This window comes from Schistocerca gregaria, chromosome 5 (genome assembly GCF_023897955.1).
Source record: "Schistocerca gregaria isolate iqSchGreg1 chromosome 5, iqSchGreg1.2, whole genome shotgun sequence".
In the NCBI taxonomy this organism is placed as follows: Eukaryota; Metazoa; Arthropoda; class Insecta; order Orthoptera; family Acrididae; genus Schistocerca; species Schistocerca gregaria.
Window position 1 is genome coordinate 568,707,722 of NC_064924.1, and position 22,032 is coordinate 568,729,753.

A 22,032-nucleotide genomic window follows, 5' to 3' on the forward strand; every position below is an offset into this window, starting at 1 on the left:
CTTACGTTTTTTCAGAGCTCATTCCATGTAATTTTCATAGGATATAATCCGAATCACTTCAGGCAGGGGGGTTATCTTCATAGTCTCTGATGTTAATGAATTTAGCATCTGTTAAAATTCAGGAGTAAGTAAGAAACATATTTTTTTGTTTTCTCCAAAAAAAATTCCTGCCCAAAGACACAGGCCTCCAAAGATAACACTGCAAACACCATTTTGAAGATGCGAATTTTGGAAAATTTTTAAAATACTGTATCTCTGTAACAGTTCTAGATATTTTGTTAAGAGTTTTTTTATTTATTTGAATGATAATTGCTTTATCATTACAATGGTATCCTCTGTCTGTAAATACCTGTCAAAGTTCTTTTACTGTCACCTTTTGATTTTTTTATATAATTTACAGATTTTTTTCTTTCAAAAATTCCAATCCAGAAAAGTTAGATTTTATGTGTAAAGGAGAGCTTCCACTTTTAAGTTGAACATGCTTTACTTTAAAAAATCGTTTTTTTAACTTTCAAGGGTAATGTATGTCTTCACTGAAGTTGTTTCTTAATCATTTCTTTGTTACAATGTTTATTTCTATTGTCTTTGTTACAGTTATTTCTTATCAGTTTCATTGTTGCAGTCATTTCTTTTCACTTTCATTGTTGCAGATTTTTCTTTCACTTTGTTGAAGTTTCTTGTCAGTTTCTTTGCCATGGTTGTTCGTTGTAGGTTTCTGTTTTATAGTTGGTAAGTGCTTATTTGTTTACTGAAGAGGCTTCTCAGAAGTCTGAGACCATCCAGTGAGTTCTGTGTTTTTGTAAGGAATTTGCCAGTTGACACAGTTGCAATGTATTTTGTGAAAAGGACTGTTTGAAATGTCTTCCGACTGGGGCCACAGGAGAGTGAAGTGTGCTAACTATTTGCATAGCCATAAAAGAGTGATATATAAGACAAACAAAAAATCAGACTTTGTACAGATTAGGTATAAGTGTTCTCATTTGAAGCCTCTGTTTCAAACTGAAGATGTTTCCTGTCGACTTTGTGTGTTCTAAATGTTTTGACAGAATAATAACATTGATAGTATCTGAATAAGGTGAAGCCCCTAATGGTGCAAATGATGCAGATTTTGCATCAATAGAGGAAAAATTAAATACTCTGAATCAGTCAACTACAGAAGTAGGTTATAGTCCTGTTAAGTAACAGTGGTTAGTGAAGTCGAGTCATAAGCTCTATGCATCAAGAAAGCACAGATAAATTACTAAAGCTATGGATGAATACACTACAGCAAAACTGACCACACTCTTCAAAGTAGAAATTCCAACTACAGAAGAAAATGGACAAAAGCACTCTTGCACCTCTAGTCAGGAATTTTTCATACATTTCAATTCAGCTTTTGAGTATTGTGCATCTGACAGTGAAATGGTGGAAGTTTTAACTATTATTCCAGAGAGATTTCCAAAGAAAACAATACTGAACCACATGGTAGACAAATCAAGAAATTTGAGGTCTGTAAAAGGAGTCTTTGGAGGACTAGTTCCCTATTATAGTCATCCTGTAGAAGCAACACAAGTTGAAATAGTTCAGTCATTTTATCTGGAAGATAAATGGGACTGTTCTCGCCAGAGTGTCAACTGAAAAGACACTATAACTGTAACAGTTGAAGGTCACAAAGTTGTGGAAGTGAAGAGGTATACGACTTTCTGTATTAAAGAAACTTTTACAATTTATAAGAGCAACTACACAACTTCACATATTGGAAGATCAAATCTAGAGATGTCTGTTTATATATGTACTGCGCGAATTTTGAACTTTGTATGGTAACTTTGAAGAACTTACTGGAGCACGTGACATATGACACCTTGGTTGGGTGTGTTAAGTCATTATTTCTAGTCTGTGACTTAAAGTGAGAGACTTGTTTGTTTCGGGAATGTGGTGACTGCCCTTAAAAGGGAGGACTATATTTACAGACACTGGCCTGGAAGATGTAGCAGATAATTCTGCAGAAATTACATATGCAACATAGGAGGGAAATAAACTAATTAAGAAAACTTTCGCCTTTGACAGCTGCATTGATGAATTTGGTAAATGGTTAGTGAAAGCAGTAGCACACCAGCATCTGAAGAAATTACAACAACACACTGCAAAAGTGTGTACAGGCTGAAGAACTAAGTTTAGTGCTTCACTGTTATTTTGCTTAGCAGTGGTCTGTAATTCTCCCACAAGAAGTACAAGGGGATCATTAGAGTAATGGTCAGGTTTCAATCTTACAGGAGTGACATATTTTCAAAACAAGACCGCAATTGTTGCAGCTATAATTGATGACACAGGACATGACTCAGCACATGCCTTGCTAGCAATGCGCAAGGTTTTATGTATGGAAAAAAATTTCAATTGTTTGTAAAACCTGTTCAATCTAAAAGTGGAAGCTCTCTTTTTCAGGGAATGTAGAACTATATAATACTAATCAACAGAAAAACAAAATTTTATGGACTGACATTTAAAAAAATCCACAGATTATTTTAAAAAAAAGGTCAGAATGCTATAGTAAAAGAGCTTTGACAGATAAGTCGAAATGGAGGATTTCTTGGTAATCATAAATCATCTTTCAAAAAAATCTACGACTTTTCCAGAGATACAGCATTTAAATTTTTTCCCACAATTTGCATCATAATGGTCCTCTCCATCTTTTGGACGTTGATGCCATTTTAAAACCTTGGTAGTTGTTCACCAGTCTTCTAAATTTGTTCCTGTCAGGAATCTCTCTGTATGAGATACCAATCTGACTAAGATCTTTTTCACATTCTTCAAACCATCTCAGCCTCGTTTTCTTAGCAGAGGTTGAAAATACCGCTTCAGTTGCAAATTACTTTCTTTTCACACAACCGGTTTCGGACTGTTATAAACCCATTCTCAGGTGTTGTAGCTGTGCTGTGGTCCCCAAGCGCCGCATTTACCAGGCGCTGTGTGCTGCCTACGAGTGCAGAACAGGGATTAGCACATTGTATGCTTGTTTTCTTAGTTTGGAAGAAACTCCATATTCTTTTTGTTAGTCTGTCACTGTCCATCCTCATGAGATGACCGTAAAATAACAATCATCTCTTCTTAATGGATGCAGTGATAGGTTCTGTATTGCTGTCCTCATTTGTTCTCATTCGCAATTGTCCGTCAACCCATCTATTACCTAGTATTTTCCTTAATACCCCACACATGTAAGCCCTCAGGTTTTACAACTGTATTATAATATCAGAACTTGGCCCCTACACTCATTGACTTTTTGCAATAGGTATTCTTTGTCATTTGGTATGCCTGGTCTAACTTCCTCATCCTGACATTAATTGTTTCTTCTTCTAATCCATTCTCCTGGATGACTTCACCGAGATACCTGAAATTCTTAACTTATCCAATTTTTCCCAGATTGGCGATCATCTATTAAGGGCCATCACAGATGTTCGTCATATATTTTGAATAGAGATCTGGAGTCCAGCTTTTTCAGCAATTTCTGACAGCCTATAGATCTTGTTGACTTCTGACTCTATGTTGTTAGCAAAATTGGCCAGGTCATCGGCAAAGGCCAAGCAGTCAATTCACACTCCTTTTAGGGGTTAGGGTGAGTATCAAATCTATATATGTCAGGGAACAATTTTTTCAGTTTGTTTTCAAATATTACTATGCTGTCTGTCAGACAGTTCATATCACTGGGTAAGTGATAAAATTTTTTGTTACAGCATTAAGCAACCCTTTTTATGCTAAATGTGGAGTAATAAATGTCATTTTTCTTTCTAGTATAACAATCATGTACATCATTGTTCCGTTTTGTACTGTTGTGGATTATTAAAAAAAAAAAAAAAAAAAAAAAAAAAAAAAAAAAAAAAAAAAAATCATACTGTCAAGTTTTCGTCAGAATGCCCAACTCCTTAAACATGTATACAAAATGATTGTGGGTGAGCAACACAAATTATTCTTACAGCACCTTTTTCAGCAACGAAGACTTTCTTAAAGATGATTACCCACGAACATTATTCCACACAACATTATTCAATGAAAATATGTCAACTTACTGATCTGTCTCTGCCTAGGGATTGTAATAATCCTATGTAGAAATGTGGATGAACTAAGTTGTTTTAGGAGTTTCAAAATGTGCATTTTCCAGTTTAAATTCTCATCAATATGGACAGCTAAAAATTTGAAGTTTCCACCCTATTTATTATTTCCTCACCACATGTTACACTTACAATTGGTGCATGTACAAAACTTAATATGTTGTGCATTTTTAAAATTGAGGGTGAAACCTTTGCAGAAGGCCAGTCAATGATACTTTTAAGAACATTGTTCACCATTTCTTCTGCTTCTGTATGTATAATTGGATTGGTTACAATACTAATGTCACCTGCAAAAAGAGCTGATTCTGTTGTTGTACATTAGACAGAAGATCGTTATGTAGGAGGAACAACAGTGTACCTAACACTGAGCTTTGGGTAACCTCATATGTGATTTCTACCCAATCAGAATTACATCCCCGAACTATATTGGCAGAATTACTACGTACAACTTTCGGCATTCCTTTGGCTAGATATGACATCATCCATTTGTTGGCTATTCCATCAACCCCATAAAACTTGAACTTATCTAGGATACTGTGATTCTCTCAGTTAATGCTTTACATAGATTGCCGAAAATACAAATTAGAACTATTTTATTACTTAATGCTTGTAAAATTTGGGGAGTTAGCTTGTCAGAAATTGGTCTTTCGAGCAAAACATAATACAAAAATCCTTAAATGAGCCATAGCAATTGTTGTGATCTGGTAAATGACAACAATTATACAAAACTGGACAGTATGTTAACCGTGAGCTAGCTAATCAGCTCCATCCTGAATTGGTAGAAATCTGAAGCTTCAGCAGGTAGTGATTTGTTTTGGATGCAGTCAGTGTTAGCTAATACATTAGTGTGTGAAGATGCCTTGTTTTCATGTGTTACTGTGTTGTACTTCACTCTTTTATACTTTTCCCTTACCTTGTGAGAAGTGTACATAACTGCTGCAGTTACAATGTTTATTAAAAGCATGTGAACTTTTCCCGTTTTGTTTGTGAACAACATTTGAAGCATTTGTATCTCTGGGTGTGACTTCCAGTTTTGCAGAAGTATGCACCACAGATTAAAATGCCTGCACTGTGGAACGCAAGAATGGCTTGTTCCCCTTGCATGGCATCTCATTCTGTGCCTGTTTCCATGGGACCCGAGCTTGATTCTGCCACTCCATGCCACCCCCTCTAGCAATTGCCCAATTTACAATAAACATGGTGTAGTAAGACAATATGGGGTGAGAGACAATTACGTGTTGAAACAGAACACCATGGCACACAATAGGAGTAAGAGACCATAGCTATGGTGGTCTAGTGATATCACAGGAGAACTGTAAGGAATTCCAGAATGAGATTTTCACTCTGCAGCGGAGTGTGCGCTGATGCGAAACTTCCTGGCAGATTAAAACTGTGTGCCCGACCGAGACTCGAACTCGGGACCTTTGCCTTTCGCGGGCAAGTGCTCTACCGAGTTCGAGTCTCGGTCGGGCACACAGTTTTAATCTGCCAGGAAGTTTCGTATCAGCGCACACTCCGCTGCAGAGTGAAAATCTCATTCTGGAAACCTCCCCCAGGCTGTGGCTAAGCCATGTCTCCGCAATATCCTTTCTTTCAGGAGTGCTAGTCCTGCAAGGTTCGCAGGAGAGCTTCTGTAAAGTTTGGAAGGTAGGAGACGAGAGACTGGCAGAAGTAAAGCTGTGAGGACCGGGCGTGAGTCGTGCTTCGGTAGCTCAATGGTAGAGCACTTGCCCGCGAAAGGCAAAGGTCCCGAGTTCGAGTCTTGGTCGGGCACACAGTTTTAATCTGCCAGGAAGTTTCTGTAAGGAATTAATTATTCTGACTGTAACAGATGAAGAGTGCAAGACATTTACATTACTAAATAGTTAAATTCAGGAGAAAGTAGTACTATACACATAGTCTTAACTTTATGTCCATACTCTGGATGCTACAAACAACCATAAGGGATTCTGTCTATTCTTTTGCTCCCGGCATACCTCGTGTGGAGTAACAAATTAGAATGCATATGGTAAAGCTGTCTGCAGAATCTTTTTTACTATTTCTTTTTTATGTTTTTCCACTAATTAAATTCTGGGGAACCTCCCCACAGTGACTAAGTTCTTGTTTGCATTCACGGCGCTTGCCTTTTTATCATTTATTTTATACTGGTCGTTACTTTTACATATAAACTGAATCATCACACGTTCCACCAAATATCTCATGTCATATTGGGCTCTAGCTGCTAAGAATTCACCAAGGATTAACAGGACCATAATGCATCCTGTGAATAGCTTTGTTTTGTAAACATTACAATATTTTCTACTATTCAAATATACCTTTCCGCAATTCTGTGCATAAAAACAAAGGATAAATAATGTTTAATTTAGAGCAAAAATTATAAACTGATTTCAGTAACGAAAACTAACAACAATAACACACATGCATTACCAAATCTCTACAAAGTATCGCACCTGTATCAGATTATGTTTCTTCTGATTGTTAACATGATGTCACTGGTGTTCGGCCCTGTACAGTAAATAACACTGGCATCACATCGAGTCGCGCACACAGCACAGTGCACTGAAAGCAATTAACATTGTCGTGTTGCAGTAACACAATAATAATAATAATGGGGATTTTAAAAAGACTGCCTATGCATACTCAAATAATTATACAAGTCCCTCGAAAGCCACAAAAATCCCATCGATAAATGCAGATTGAAGGAAATTTACCATGTTTAATGTCAGATCGACAAGTTCATGACTAATTCGCAAAAACACAAAGCGGCGTATTTTCGCCACAACATTAAAACGTAGTAGTAACTTGCCAAATTTGCCGCTTTTCCTTATAATTATTTTGAGATATTTTTCACAGTGCTTCACCTTACAATCATTTTTTTCTGCATTTACTTCACTTCCTGCATTCAGCAATAAGTAGTGCTACCAACAAACTTTACCAACATAATAAACGTCACTGAACTACGTATTTTCTACAATGAGATACGAGACGGTATTCCTTTCATGCCCTCTTCTTAACACTTTCCTGACGAGGATAGAAAAATTAATCAAGAATTTTGGTTCTCTTTAGACTTATTATGAACTATGAAATGCGCTGCGCTTCAGAAAAGAAGCAATAAGATTGAAGATGACTGTCTGCTAACTGTCGTAAAAATATTTCAACGTTTGCAAATAGACACATTTGTCATTTCAAAAACTTTGAGAAGATTTTCATCCCATAGAAATTATGACAGATTAAAAGTGGACTTCACCAAAATACTTTCGATACGAGAATGCTATGCTTTATTTATAAACAAACTTTACGTAAAGCTTGCAAATGGCGAACAGCTGATTCTGAGACTGCGCGGTATTCAACATAGTCCAGTACATCTGTTGTTCACGTTTTTGTGCACAAAATGCGGAGAAAAAAGTCGAACAGTTGATACTAAACCCGGACATCCCGAATATATCATTGGGAGGAATGACAATAAGACTCACTTGTTTGAAGTACTACTGTTATTCTCCAGACTTCCTGCTGGTATTTTACTTATTACATGTAAAATACCCAGAAAAAATTGTCGTCAGGTAACACTAATTACAGGAACGCAGAATGTTGTATTCTCATTGTTGGTGCTTTATCAAGAAATTCGATTTCGCATTTGTGTAGCCACCTGTAGTAATGCAATTGAATAGCTTGTTTTTGGCAAGTGGACCTACCTAAATACAGGCCTAATCAGCCCTCAAAGCCAGTGTCAAGATTTGTTTTTCATTCATCTCTTTCTCACTAGCTTCTGGATCGAAGGGAGAAATAAAGTAGGTGTAAATTTTATTATGCAAGAGGGGTTACATTATGAATGAAACAGTGTAACAGAGGATGCATATACACTTTAATGGGCATGTGAGGCACAGGAGATGGTTTATAACAAGAAATCTCTATAGTTCGAGATGATGTTTAATGTACTAATATATTGTATGGACAGAAAGTTATTTATAGGGCATGATTTATGGGTAGGCTGCTGTGGCACAACTGATGTATTATGTTTGATTTCTCCCTAGTTCAGAATGATATGTTTTGCCCTTCAGCAGAATGTACTTTGCCCTTATAACTAAGATTTGGATATATTTGTCTCCTGAAACTAAGGGAAAACTATGTATATCAATTTGATATATACTATTTCTTTCCTGTTTAGTTTGTAAGGTATGCAGAACACTGCCCCAGTATTGCCACAAAAAGCAATTGATCCCATGTGGGGTTCTGTTGAATAGTCTCTGCTGAGCAGGGTTGTTTCCTGAAATGGGAACTCAAAATACCAAAATCAGCTAGCCAGTAGCAAACTGTACAGATAAAATAAGAATTACATTCAGATTATGTATTTTATCATTTTTGTGAGTGGGTTGTGTTGATAGCCAGCAGTTACTATTTTAGATGAATGATTATATATTACACAATGATCTTCTAATGACAAGCACAGATAGCATTAAGTACTATGTATAAAAGATTTATTTATTTACTTTATTTATTTAGCACCATATTACCACATTCATGATATTGGACTTGACAAAGTACAGAACAGTTTAAAATGTTACATATTTACACCATGTACAAAACCTTATCATTGGTATCAACACATCTTTATAACAAAAACATTATTCTGCTTACCTACATACAGATAGAACAAAAGCTTGTGAAACCCCTTGCTTGATTTTGCTGAAACTATTAAGTAGGCCTACCAGTACTTTAGTGAACTAGACATAACAACATACAGCACAAAAGCTAGGTGCATAATTTCATACATACATGGATGAAAGAAGTTCGGTTTTATCTAAGAATGGTTGATAATTATGAATTTTTGTTTAGAGAGTTATGAAGTAGACTTACAGATTTGAGCAAAATTCCAGGTATTTGTTATTGCTGTAGAAGCTGTTGTTAATTAATAGATTTGTTAGTTCTTTTTTGAATATATTAGTATGTGGTATTTTTCTGATGCTATCTGGCAATGCACTGCACAGAATTTTAGGTTTGTAAACAGCGTTGTCCTGATACTTGATTTTCTGTGCACATCCCTATGATAGTCATCCCTGTTCCTTGTTTGATAATGGTGGATCTCATTATTCATGGTTTTTAATTAAGCATACGCCTTCAAATATAAATATAGATCGTAAATTCATGATTTTTAATTCCTTAAAGATACCTCTACATGGTGATCTGTAAGCAACATCACGTATTAAACTTAAAGTTTTCTTTTGGAGCCTAAAAGACTGCTGTGCAAAAGAGGTATTTCCCCAGGACACTATTCCATACTTCAGTAGAATATGCATGTATGCGTAATAAGCACTTAATACTGTTCGGTATTGCAGCTATCTTTAAGCACTCTTAATATGAAACAGTACTTGCTTATTTTTTTGTTAAGCATTTCTACGTGTTTTTCCCATCTTAGATGCTGATCCACCCATAATCCTAAAAATGTTATGTGATTCTTTTGCTAAATTTGGCTATTCGATAATGTGAATTGTACATTGGTCCTATTTTTGTTCCGTACATGGTTGAAGTTCATCCATACAGTTGTCTTGTCGTTGAGAACACAGTAATTATTTCAGCAGATACATGAATTTTAGATTTATCCACAAATATTCTTGCAGTAGCTGCACTGTCTTGTTTCAAGTATTTTATATTTTAAATGCTCTAGAAATACTGCTACTGAATGGAAGCAATGATCCAATAAGAATGCCCATATGGTTTTACAAAAGAGTAAGAATGATGATATGTCTTTTATTTTATACGGAAGACTATTGTAAATTTGTATAGTGCTGTTTACTGTGGAGGTTTTATAGGCTGATGTCCTTATTGACTGGACATGAAACTTTTCATTTTGTCTTGTATCTGTTCATGGATATTTTTCTGTCACTTCTGCTGTTTTGTCAATTTTTTGCAGACTGACAGACTGCAGAACAATTCTACCACCACCCACACTCATTTCACTAAATAATTGCAAGGATACAGTAAGAGAAATTAGGACTTGGGCATAGGCATGAAAGCAGTTATTTTCCCCTTCCTCCATTTGTGAATGAAACAGGAAATGAAACGACTAGAAGGGCTGCCAAGTACTCTCCACTATATATCTTTCAATGGATTATGGACTAAGTATGTAGATGTAGATAAAATCTGTCATTTAATTTTCTTATGTGTTAGTTCCACTTGTTTAATGACAGTGTTTCCACCAGGCTGTTATGTTAAGTAAATAGCCAACTTTATACAGTTATATTGGCTAGTTTCGATCATGTGATTAGTCTTGAGTACAGAATGGGTACTTGTTGTAAGTAGTATAAAACATATCACAAATCATACCCATTTATGCATGGTACTATTGTCAACAAACACAGTCTTGGAATAGGTGTCCACAAATTGTGTACTTGTTCCCCCTCTTAACACTCCACCTTGCCTAAATGTCTGTCTTCTGGTGTAATAACTGCAGTTGGCTGCTTGATAGGATTTGAACTAAGAGTATTTGGAAACTTATCACAAATGGTTTCTGTTTGAATGGTGAAGACAGTTTTAGCTTATTCATATCAATTTATTAAATGATGAGTACCAATGAAATTCAAATTGACAAGAAAAAACATACTTGAGAATACTGTGTGCCATTCTATAACTGATTAGTTTCTCTGCCTAACATATGATATGAAATCACACTGTAACCATTTTAGTATCAAAATTTCTTCCACGTGTGTGAGCCTTCGAACACATTAACAAAAGTACATCAATAATTAAACAGAAGAAATAAAACCATACACAATTGTTGTTATGAGTGTGGTGCTTTTTTCCCGTTGCCATGCACCTCAAAAGGGTTTGCTGAGGATGGATGTAGAATAGTGATAACTTATCATTAATAAAGCATTGTACAAGTGCAGGTCGGTTCTGGTGAGGATGAATGAGTGTGTGGACATCTGATAGTTACTTCTGAAATAAAGGAATTCATTCAAACAATATTATGTGTTTACTTGATTATGGAATACAATTGGGCACACCCAAGTCAAAATGGCAGACCATCAGCCAGTTGAGCTGGTCACGAAAGGATGTCGTTCTAACATCATAACAAAGTCTGAACAATCAGGAGAGAGAGAAGAGGGTTCATGTCATGTCGAGATGGAGGCAGTAGCATCCTGCAGCCAACACGACTTTCCTCCCATGCGCCTCACTGGCTCTTCAGAAGCCCTTTGCGTTTATCAGACAATTCATTTTAAGGGAACAAACAACCTGTGCTGACACAACAATCATACTTGGCAAGTACACCTTAATGAATTATGCTCGAACATTGCAGGCGAAAATTTAAGTGGAAAAATTTAGAAATAACAATAAAAATTTGTGACGTCCAGTAGACTGCCAAGGAAATCAGCCTGAATACTAGTTAAATTTTTGGGAGATGCTTGTCTTTTATCAGTCAGTATCTTGATGATGATGATAATGGGTCAATGGAAGTGTCCAATTCCACCTGTCTGCTTTGACCCGTGGCGTAAGAGTGTTGTGGTGTGTGACGTCATTACGGCATGGAGTTTATGAATTGGTTGTATTTGTAGGTGTTGTCTTGTTGTATTTGATGGTGCCCTCTGGCGATGTGTGTATATGTGCTGAGTGTAATGTGTTGGCCGGCCGGAGTGGCTGAGCGGTTCTAGGCGCTTCAGTCTGGAGCCGCGCGACCGCTACGGTCGCAGGTTCGAATCCTGCCTTGGGCATGGATGTGTGTGATGTCCTTAGGTTAGTTAGGTTTAAGTAGTTCTAAGTTCTAGGGGACTGATGACCTTAGATATTAATTCCCATAGTGCTCAGAGCCATTTGAACCATTTTTGTAATGTGTTGTATCGGGTCCATTTGAGCCTTGTTGTTGGATGTGTGATATGTGATATGTGGTTTATTCATCTCATTACATACAATTTTCAAATCATTTGATTTGATGTACAGGAGACATGTCAAGGTTTACAAAAGAAACTTTTTTCACTTTTTAAGAGAAATACAAAAGTTTACATTATATTTTACATTTCTAAGTTACATGTACATAAAATAATAAATGTAATACAATCCCTGTGTTCAGATTGTGAAGCTGTCCTCAATGAATTCATCGACAGAATAATAACACTTTTCCACCAGAAGAGTAAAGAGCAATCTTTTCAGTGAACCCATTTCCATTTTAGATATATTACTGATTTTATTTTATTGAAAATTTTTAACCCCATATACTCTGGCATTTGGGCATAAAGTTTTAAACGATGTGTTGGAAGTTTGAAGTTATCTCTGTGGCGAGTGCTGTGGTTGTGGTCAAAACGGAAAGTGTCTAGTGTATGTTGATTTCTATATAGGAACACCACCATCTCATATATGTAAAGTGAGAGGATAGATAGTATTTTTAAATTTTTTAACAGTGGTCGGCAGGATTCCCGTTTTTTTGAAACACACATGTTTCTAATTACTTTCTTTTGTAATACTAGGAGCCTAGTGACATTTGCTGAATTTCCCCAGATTATGCCATAACGAATAACTGACTCAAAGTAGCAGTGATAAACTATCTTTCTGGTATCCATGTTTGTGGCACCTGACAAAATGCACATTGCAAATGCTAAGTTGTTCAGTTTATTTGCTAAGTAATCTATGTGTGCCTTCCAATTCAAATTGCATCATTTTGGTTTTAGTTACATTTAGTTTTAGTCAATTTTGATAGAACCAAGATTCAAGTTTTTCTAAAGTATTTTTGGTTTTTTATGGAATATTTTCAGATACCTCATTTTCAATTAGAACTGACGTATCATCAGCAAACAAGACTGAATGAACATCAGTAGCAAGTGGTAGGTCATTTACGTAAAAAATAAACAGATAGGGACCCAATATCGAACCTTGTGGGACTCCTTGGGGAACTGTTTTCCAGTCTGATGAATAATTGGTTCCATTTGAAGTTAAAATTACTCTTTGTTTCCTACCTGACAGCTAAGAGCTAAACCATTTTAAACCAGTATCTCTGATTCCATACATCTGTAATTTGTGGAGGAGTAATGCATGGTTCACTGAATCAAAAGCTTTAGTCAGATCACAGAATATACCTGCGACCTTTCTATCTTTATCTAATGTGGAGCATATTTTTTGGATAAACTCATTTATAGCATTCACAGTGCTTTTACCCTGTTGGAATCTGAACTGGTTTTTAAAAGTTATTTCATTTACAGTAAGAAAGTTATTAATTTGTTTTGCTGCCATCTTTTCAAACACTTTAGAGAAGACCGGCAAGAGAGAGATAGGGCGGTAATTCCCCATATCTTCGGTTGATCCTTTCTTGAATAGAGGTTTGATCTCACAATATTTCAATACCTCTGGAAAACATCCCTGTTCAAAAGATAGATTTATAATAGTTGACAGTGGTTGGGAAATAATATCGTACACATACTGATTACAGATGTTGTTATTTCATCCCACCCATTTGAGGTTTTGTTTTTTAGAGACAATATTTCCTTTTCCACATCCCTTTGGGTGATTTTTTCAAATTGTTTAAAAGATGTGTCCTGGCTGTTTTCCAAATTTGTGATGCCGTGATAGAATGTCATATCCACATCCGATCTTACTACATTTAGGAAGAATTCATTGAAACAACTTGACATCTGAACAGGGTTTACTATAATTTCATTTTCATGTCTAATTTTCAAAATCTCATGAATTTTTACTTTGGCTCCTAGTACGGACTGAACAACTGACCACACTGCTCTTGTCTTATTTCTGTGTTCTCGTATGAATTTATTATTTGCCATTTTTTTAGCTGCCACTACAACTTTCCTAAATAGAGCTTTATACTGTTTGACATGAATAACAAAATCTGGATTTCTGTTTGATTTTAACTCATTGTGGAGCTCTCTCTTACTGGCACTAGAGATTTTTATTCCTGTTGTAATCCATTTGAGTTTACCATTAACTTTCTTTTTCTTATATCTACGAGGAAATGATTCATTAAATACCTCTAAGAAACAATTTAAGAATTTGTCATAGTTTACTGAGCTTGAACTATTGTAGTCTACAGGCCAGCTTATTATACTTAATTTACTGCGCAATAAATCCATTTTACTTTTACTGAGATCCCTTTTTATACACACTTCTGGAGGCTTTAGGTTTTTTTCCTTTCGGAGCTCAATAAACAGAGCTGAGTGATCTGAAATACCCAAGTCTAATCAGTATTTGTTCTTATTTCCACTGTCAAATTTGTAGTTAGTAATAATATTATCAATGGAGTTAACTGATCTGCTGTTTTCCCTAGTGCCTTCAGACAAATTTAGCTTGAAACCAGATTTCTGAATTAAGTCATGAAATTTTGTGGAATCATTGCTTTCAACTAAGACATTTAAGTTGAAGTCTGCTGCTATAACAACTTTTTTCTTACTTTCTTTCCGGAGTTTTTCCAGGAGGCATTCGAATTTGGCTAAAAACACTTTTGTTACCTTACATCCAGGAATTCCGTAGATTGCTATAACCAGCGTATTCAGATCACTTAGTTCTACAGAGCAACTTTCAAACACGCTCTCTTCATTTAAATAATGAAAACTATCTCTTACTGTATAACTTATGGAAGAATTGACAAGAATGCAGGAGCCTCCACGAGAGTTGCTTATTCTACAAAAGCTAGCAGCTACCTTAAAATTATGAATGCTATTTAGTACTTTTATACTATCTTCTGTTAACCAGTGTTCATTTAGGCAGATTATTTTAATATTTACGGATTCTGAAAGCAGAATTTTTAGTTCATCGATTTGGTAATTCTGTCCCTAAGCCATTTACATTCCAGTGCATCAATAGATCATTTGTGGTTTAGGATGTAAGCTTTGGAAGTCTTTTCAGTGAGTTATCAATTAACTTTGTTTGTTTATGTGTCTGGCATTTCATTAGGTGTTATTGGTTTGCTGTTTGTGGTGCTGTGAGACATTTAATTTATTGTGTGGCTTCTGTTGTTAGGTATGGATATGATGATGAAATATAACAGTGCTATGTTGCAGTCAGAGATGGGGGGGAACATGCTGTCCATTGTAAAATTCCTCCAGTTATCAGTTATTTGGACTGATCGCTGAGATTGTGAAGTGTAGCATTTGTCACGAGAATGTGAGGTTGACCAGTTCCATCGTAACTGACCAGGGATGGGTACATGTGGCGGTGGCAGAGAGAGAGAGAGAGAGAGAGAGAGAGAGAGAGTGTGTGTGTGTGTGTGTGTGTGTGTGTGTGTGTGTGTGTGTGTGTGTGTGTGTGTGTGGTTGACCTATATAGGTAAAGGGAAATGACCGATTCCAATTTTTGTAGTTTTAGTTGTAGGTGTTGGTATCATCAGCTGTAATTGACCTATGTAGAACAAGAGAAGTGTCAGATTCCTGTGGATTTTTGTTCGTGTATGGAATGTTGTAATTCCCCACCCCTCTGCCCAATGAGTTTTGGGATTGTGTTTTGTTTACTGTTGTATTTAGCATGTCCACACCCTAAACCCCCCAATTTCCCGTTGTTGACCCATTAGTTTGATTGTATTTTTGAAGGGAGATGTTGTTGTCGTATTTATATTTATTTTCTTGTTTGTTGGCATGTGTGTGTAGTGATGTCATGGGCGCCATATTGGAAACGTTTAGAATAGCACTTTCCGCCATACTGATGACGTCATGGGTCAAAGCAGACTGGTGGAATCGGACACTTCTTCAATCCAATAATAATAATAATAATAATAATAATAATAATAATAATAATCTTTATTTGTCCATATTAAGTTTTCAGTCTTGGACATCATAATTTTTGTTCATTTATAACAGTGATATCGTGCCATATGTATAATTAATATATCCATCAAGGAGTATGTTATATAAGCGTATACAAACATTTACTTCCACTAATACCCTACAGTATATAAAAGTAGAGCTATCTGTATTGCAATTCAGAATTCCTTAAGTGAGCATAAAGTTATTTAATTGGATAGATAAAAAATCTACTCACCGAGCAGCGGCAGAACACACACATAAAATACTGTTGTGATTGGCAACCTTTTGGAGCCAGTGACTACTTAATCAGGCAGAAGGGTTGAAGGGGAATTAAGAAGAGTGAAGGATAAGGACTATAGAGGTTTAGAAAAAGGGGTAGATGTTGGGAAATCCTTTTCCTAGACCTCACCAGGATTTTGGGAGATCCTTTTCCTAGACCTCTCCAGTCCTTTTCCTTCACTCTTTTTTCTTCCCTTTCAACCCTTATCTCTGAAGAAGGAGCCACTGGTTCTGAAAGCTTGCCAGTCACAACAGTCTTTTATGAGTGTATTGAATTGAATCGAATGAAATTTTATTGTCGTTTAGTTATTACAACAATTGACAAAGTCAAGTTACATATACAGAGGGGTCCAAAAAAATGTATCCACTGTTTAAAAGTCCGTAACTGGCAAACTAATTGGCGGAGTTATCTCATCTTTGGTAGTGTAATAGTTTGCAGTTCCAGCAATTGCCACAAAGGCGTTGTGTTGCATTGTTTTGTTTTGTCATATGACAGCCGCCATATAGTCAGTGTTTTGTTCTTAGTTGCACCTAGTTACTCGAGCAAAAATGGCTGGCGCAAGGCTTACTTTCGATGGAAGGTAGTCAGTTTTGAAGTGGTATTTTAAATACAAAAACATTAATGAGGTTCAATGGCAAAGGCGAAATGAGTATCTAACTGAGCCACCGATATGTTTAACGATTCGTTGCATTCGAGACAAATTTGAAGCTGTAGAGGTGGTGTGGAGTATCCATCATGTTCCCCAGACCTAACTCCTCTGGATTTTTACCTGTGTGGAACACTAAAGGATGTCATTTATTGACAAAAGCCATGCACATTCAATGAACTTCGAGAATCCTTCGTACATTCATGTGCAAATATCCAGCTGAACACATTGCAGTCAGTAATTCGTTATTGGTTTACTAACATGGTGCGCAACGATGAAGAGTTTGCTGAGATGACTGTGTGGTCTGATGAGGTACAGTTCAAACTCAATGGTACCGTAAATCGCCAATTGCATCTACTGGGCCACCGAAAATCTGAACATCCTTGTAGACAAAGCCGTGAATTTGCCAGGAGTAAATGTGGGTGTGGGTTGTCTTACCGGGGCTTGATTGGGCCATTCTTCTTTGATGGCACAGTTACCGGTGACGTGTAGCTTCAGACACCCATTTTACCTGCCATCTGAGACTTGTATGGAGACAGAAGAGTTTACTTTCAACAAGATGGTGCCTCAGCCCATGGCGTATCTCAACGAAAATCTACCAGGAAGATGGATAGGCCGTAGAGGTGCTGTTGAGTATCCACCACATTCCTCAGACCTAACTCCTCTGGACTTTTACCGGTGGAGAACACTAAAGGACGTCTTTTATTGACAAAAGCCATGCACATTGGATGAACTTTGAGAATCGATCGTACATTCATGAGCAAGTATCCAACTGAACACCTTGCAGTCAGTAGTTCATGCTGTAGTTTGGCGGCATCGTTTGTGTGTGGATGTTAATGGTGACCATTTCGAACACCTACAGTGATATCTTTAAGTTGGACTTTTAGTTACACTTTCACCAAAAATGAGACAACTCCATCAATTAGTTTGCAAGTTATGGACCTTTAAACAGTGGACACAATTTTTTTTGGACCCCTTTGTATACAAGTCATACAGTATATATACATGGGTTGAAGATAAGTATGTCACTATTGGTTTTCCATAAAGTACAATATTTAAAATGAAATAATATGAAAACATTGCATCATAAATTACTCAGTTAAAGAAATTATGCTGCATTCTCCAAACCGGTACCACTATGATATTTTATAGTCATAAAATTCCTGAAGTGAGTAGCAAGGATTTGCAGTTGAGCAACTGAATAATTTGTCATTAAATAAATCAGATGGAGCTTCTACTCATTCTAGTGGCAGTTTGTTAAACATCTTCATACCCACCACTTCGTAGCTGTCCAGTGACTTGGATAACCTGTAGTAAGGTTCCATGAGAGTGTACATCTCTTCTACACTGGTAATCTGGTAAGTTGCTCTTTATATGCAGTGGGGCAGTGTAAATATACATGTTTATAACAGTTAATATTCTTAAGTTGATAAACAAGCATGTAGTACCTGTGGTCTAGGGGTAGTGTCTTTGATTCATAATCAAAACGTCTTCGGTCCCGGGTTCGATCCCCGCCACTGCCCAAAATTTTGATAAATAATCAGCATTGGCGGCCGAAGACTTCTGGCATAAGAAGTCAGCCTCATTCTGCCAATGGCCTTGTCAAAGAGGGCGGAGGAGCGGATAGAGGTTCAGGGCACTCTTTTGTCCTAGGGGTGGGAAATTGCCCCTAAAGGCGGAAGAATCAGCAATGATCAACGACATGAGGATGTAGACGGCAATGGAAACCACTGCATTAAAGACACGTAACGTGTATCCACAGGACATGTGTCCTGTAGTTGAAGAAGTGTCATGATGATCTCTCCATTGGCAAAAGATTCCGGAATAGTTCCCAATTTGGATCTCCGGGAGGGGACTGCCAAGGGGGAGGTTACCATGAGAAAAAGATTGAATAATCAATGAAACTATAATGTTCTACTAGTCGGGGCATGGAATGTCACAAGCTTGAATGTGGTAGGGAAACTAGAAAATCTGAAAAGGGAAATGCAAAGGCTCAGTCTAGATATAGTAGGGGTCAGTGAAGTGAAGTGGAAGGAAGACAAGGATTTCTGGTCAGATGATTATCGGGTAATATCAACAGCAGCAGAAAATGGTATAACAGGTGTAGAATTCGTTATGAATAGGAAGGTACGGCAGAGGGTGTGTTACTGTGAACAGTTCAGTGACTAGGTTGTTCTAACCAGAATCAACAGCAGACCAACACCGACAACGATAGTTCAGGTATACATGCTGACGTCGCAAGCTGAAGATGAACAGATAGAGAAAGTGTATGCGGATATTGAAAGGGTAATGCAGTATGTAAAAGGGGACGAAAATCTAATAGTCATGGGCGACTGGAATGCAGTTGTAGGGGAAGGAGTAGAAGAAAAGGTTACAGGAGAATATGGGCTTGGGACAAGGAATGAAAGAGGAGAAAGACTAATTGAGTTCTGTAACAAGTTTCAGCTAGTAATAGCGAATACCCTGTTCAAGAATCACTAGAGGAGGAGGTATACTTGGAAAAGGCCGGGAGATAGGGGAAGATTTCAATTAGATTACATCATGGTCAGACAGAGATTCCGAAATCAGATACTGGATTGTAAGGCGTACCCAGGAGCAGATATAGACTCAGATCACAATATAGTAGTAATGAAGAGTAGGCTGAAGTTCAAGACATTAGTCAGGAAGAATCAATACGCTAAGAAGTGGGATACGGAAGTTCTAAGGAATGATGAGATACGTTTGAAGTTCTCTAACGCTATAGATACAGCAATAAGGAATAGCGCAGTAGGCAACACAGTTGAAGAGGAATGGACGTCTCTAAAAAGGTCCATCACAGAAGTTGGGAAGGAAAACATAGGTACAAAGAAGGTAGCTGCAAAGAAACCATGGGTAACAGAAGAAATACTACAGTTGATTGATGAAAGGAGGAAGTACAAACATGTTCCGGGAAAATCAGGAATACAGAAATACAAGTCACTGAAGAATGAAATAAATAGGAAGTGCAGGAAGCTAAGACGAAATGGCTGCAGGAAAAATGTGAAGACATCGAAACAGATACGATTGTCGGAAGGACAGACTCAGCATACAGGAAAGTCAAAACAACCTTTGGTGACATTAAAAGCAAGAGTGCAACGGGAATTCCACTGTTAAATGCAGAGGAGAGAACAGATAGGTGGAAAGAAACATTGAAAGCCTCTATGAGGGTGAAGATTTGTTTGATGTGATAGAAGAAGAAACAGGTGTCGATTTAGAAGAGATAGGGGATCCAGTATTAGAATCGGAATTTAAAAGAGCTTTGTAGGACTTACAGTCAAATAAGGCAGAAGGGATAGATATCATTCCATCAGAATTTCTAAAATCATTAGGGGAAGTGGCAACAAAACGACTATTCACGTTGGTGTGTAGAATATATGACTTTCGGAAAAGCATCATCCAAACAATTCCTAAGACGGCACGAGCTGACAAGTGCGAGAATTATCGCACAATCAGCTCAACAGCTCATGCATCGTAGCTACTTACAAGAATAATATACATAAGAATGGAAAAGAAAATTGAGAATGTGCTAGGTGACGATCAGTTTGACTTTAGGTAAAAGTAAAGGCACGAAAGAGGCAATTCTGACGTTACGGCTAATAATGGAAGCTAGGTTAAAGAAAAATCAAGACACATTCGTAGAATTTGTCGACCTGGAAAAAGTGTTCAACAGTATAAAATGGTGCAAGCTGTTCAAGATTCTGAAAAAAGTAGGGGTAAGCTATAGGGAGAGACGGGTCATATACAATATGTACAACAACCAAGAGGGAATAATAAGAGTGGACGATCAAGAACATAGTGCCCGTATTAAGAAGGGAGTAAGACAAGGCTGTAGCCTTTCACCCCTACTCTTCAATCTGTACATTGAGGAAGCAATGTTGGAAATAAAAGAAAAGTTCAGGAGTGGAATTAAAATACAAGGTGAAAGGATATCAATGATACGATTTGCTGATGACATTGCTATCCTGAGTGAAAGTGAAGAAGAATTAAATGATCTGCTGAACGGAATGAACAGTCTAATGAGTACACAGTATGGTTTGAGAGTAAATCAGAGAAAGACGAAGGTAATGAGAAGTAGTAGAAATGAGAACAGCCAGAAACTTAACATCAGGATTGATGGTCACGAAGTCAATGGAGTTAAGGAATTCTGCTACCTAGGCAGTAAAATAACCAATGACGGACAGAGCAAGGAGGACATCAAAAGCAGACTCGCTATGGCAAAAAAGGCATTTCTGGCCAAGAGAAGTCTACTAATATCAAATACCGGCCTTAATTTGAGGAAGAAATTTCTGAGGATGTACGTCTGGAGTACAGCATTGTATGTTAGTGAAACATGGACTGTGGGAAAACCGGAACAGAAGAGAATCAAAGCATTTGAGATGTGGTGCTATAGACAAATGTTGAAAATTAGGTGGACTGATAAGATAAGGAATGAGGAGGTTCTACACAGAATCGGAGAGGAAAGGGATATGTGGAAAACACTGATAAGGAGAAGGGGCAGGATTATAGGACATCTGCTAAGACATGAGGGAATGACTTCCATGGTACTAGAGGGAGCTGTAGAGGGCAAAAACTGTAGAGGAAGAGAGAGATTGGAATACGTCAAGCAAATAATTGAGGACGTTAGTTGCAAGTGCTACTCTGAGATGAAAACGTTAGTACAGGAAAGGAATTCGTGGCAGGCCGCATCAAACCAGTCAGTAGACTGATGACCAAAAAAAAAAAAGTTCTGCCACAGGTTGAAGAGTAGATTTTTTATCTATCCAATTAAATAATTTATATTAAAAACAAAGATTCCAAGACTTACTAAGTGGGAAAGTGCCGGTAGATAGGCACAATGAATAAAACGCACAAACATACACACAGAATTTCGAGCTTTTGCAACCGGCGGCTGCTTCGTCAGGAAAGAGGGGAGGAAAAGGAAAGATGAAAGAATGTGGGTTTTAAGGGAGAGGGTAAGGAGTCATTCCAATCCCGGGAGCGGAAAGACTTACCTTAGGGGGAAAAAAGGATAGGTATATACTCGCGCACGCCCACACACACACACACACACACACACACACACACACACACACACACACACACACACACACCCATCCATACATACACAGACACAAGCAGACATATTTAAAGGCAAAGAGTAAGGGCAGAGATGTAAGTTGAGGCGGAAGTGTGGAAGCAAGGATGTTGTTGAAAGACAGGTGAGGTATGAGTGGCGGCAACTTGAAATTAGCGGAGATTGAGGCCTGGTGGATAACGAGAAGAGAGGATATATTG

The 22,032-nt window shown here is 37.3% G+C and overlaps 2 protein-coding genes across 11 annotated transcripts in view; one reads left to right on the forward strand and one right to left on the reverse strand.

Annotated features, from left to right (window-relative positions):
* The window catches only part of LOC126272649 (low-density lipoprotein receptor-related protein 3-like), an 82,114-nt gene extending 74,994 nt beyond the window's left edge, over window positions 1-7,120 (reverse strand). Inside the window, exons 1-2 of one of the 6 annotated variants that reach the window (XM_049975648.1) lie at window positions 6,794-6,960; window positions 6,533-6,641 (exon numbers count right to left, since the gene is read on the reverse strand). The gene's annotated coding sequence lies outside the window, so the exon portion shown is untranslated. Of the gene's footprint in view, window positions 1-6,532; window positions 6,642-6,722 lie in introns of all 6 variants that reach the window. The other 5 variants (XM_049975651.1, XM_049975650.1, XM_049975645.1 and 2 more) reach the window with 5 other exon arrangements.
* Window positions 7,121-7,379: 259 nt separating this feature from the next.
* LOC126272648 (pyruvate dehydrogenase phosphatase regulatory subunit, mitochondrial-like) overlaps window positions 7,380-22,032 on the forward strand; it is a 181,014-nt gene continuing 166,361 nt past the window's right edge. The window contains exon 1 of one of the 5 annotated variants that reach the window (XM_049975641.1): window positions 7,380-7,642. The gene's annotated coding sequence lies outside the window, so the exon portion shown is untranslated. Of the gene's footprint in view, window positions 7,871-9,980; window positions 10,200-22,032 lie in introns of those variants that run through there. The other 4 variants (XM_049975644.1, XR_007549249.1, XM_049975642.1 and 1 more) reach the window with 4 other exon arrangements.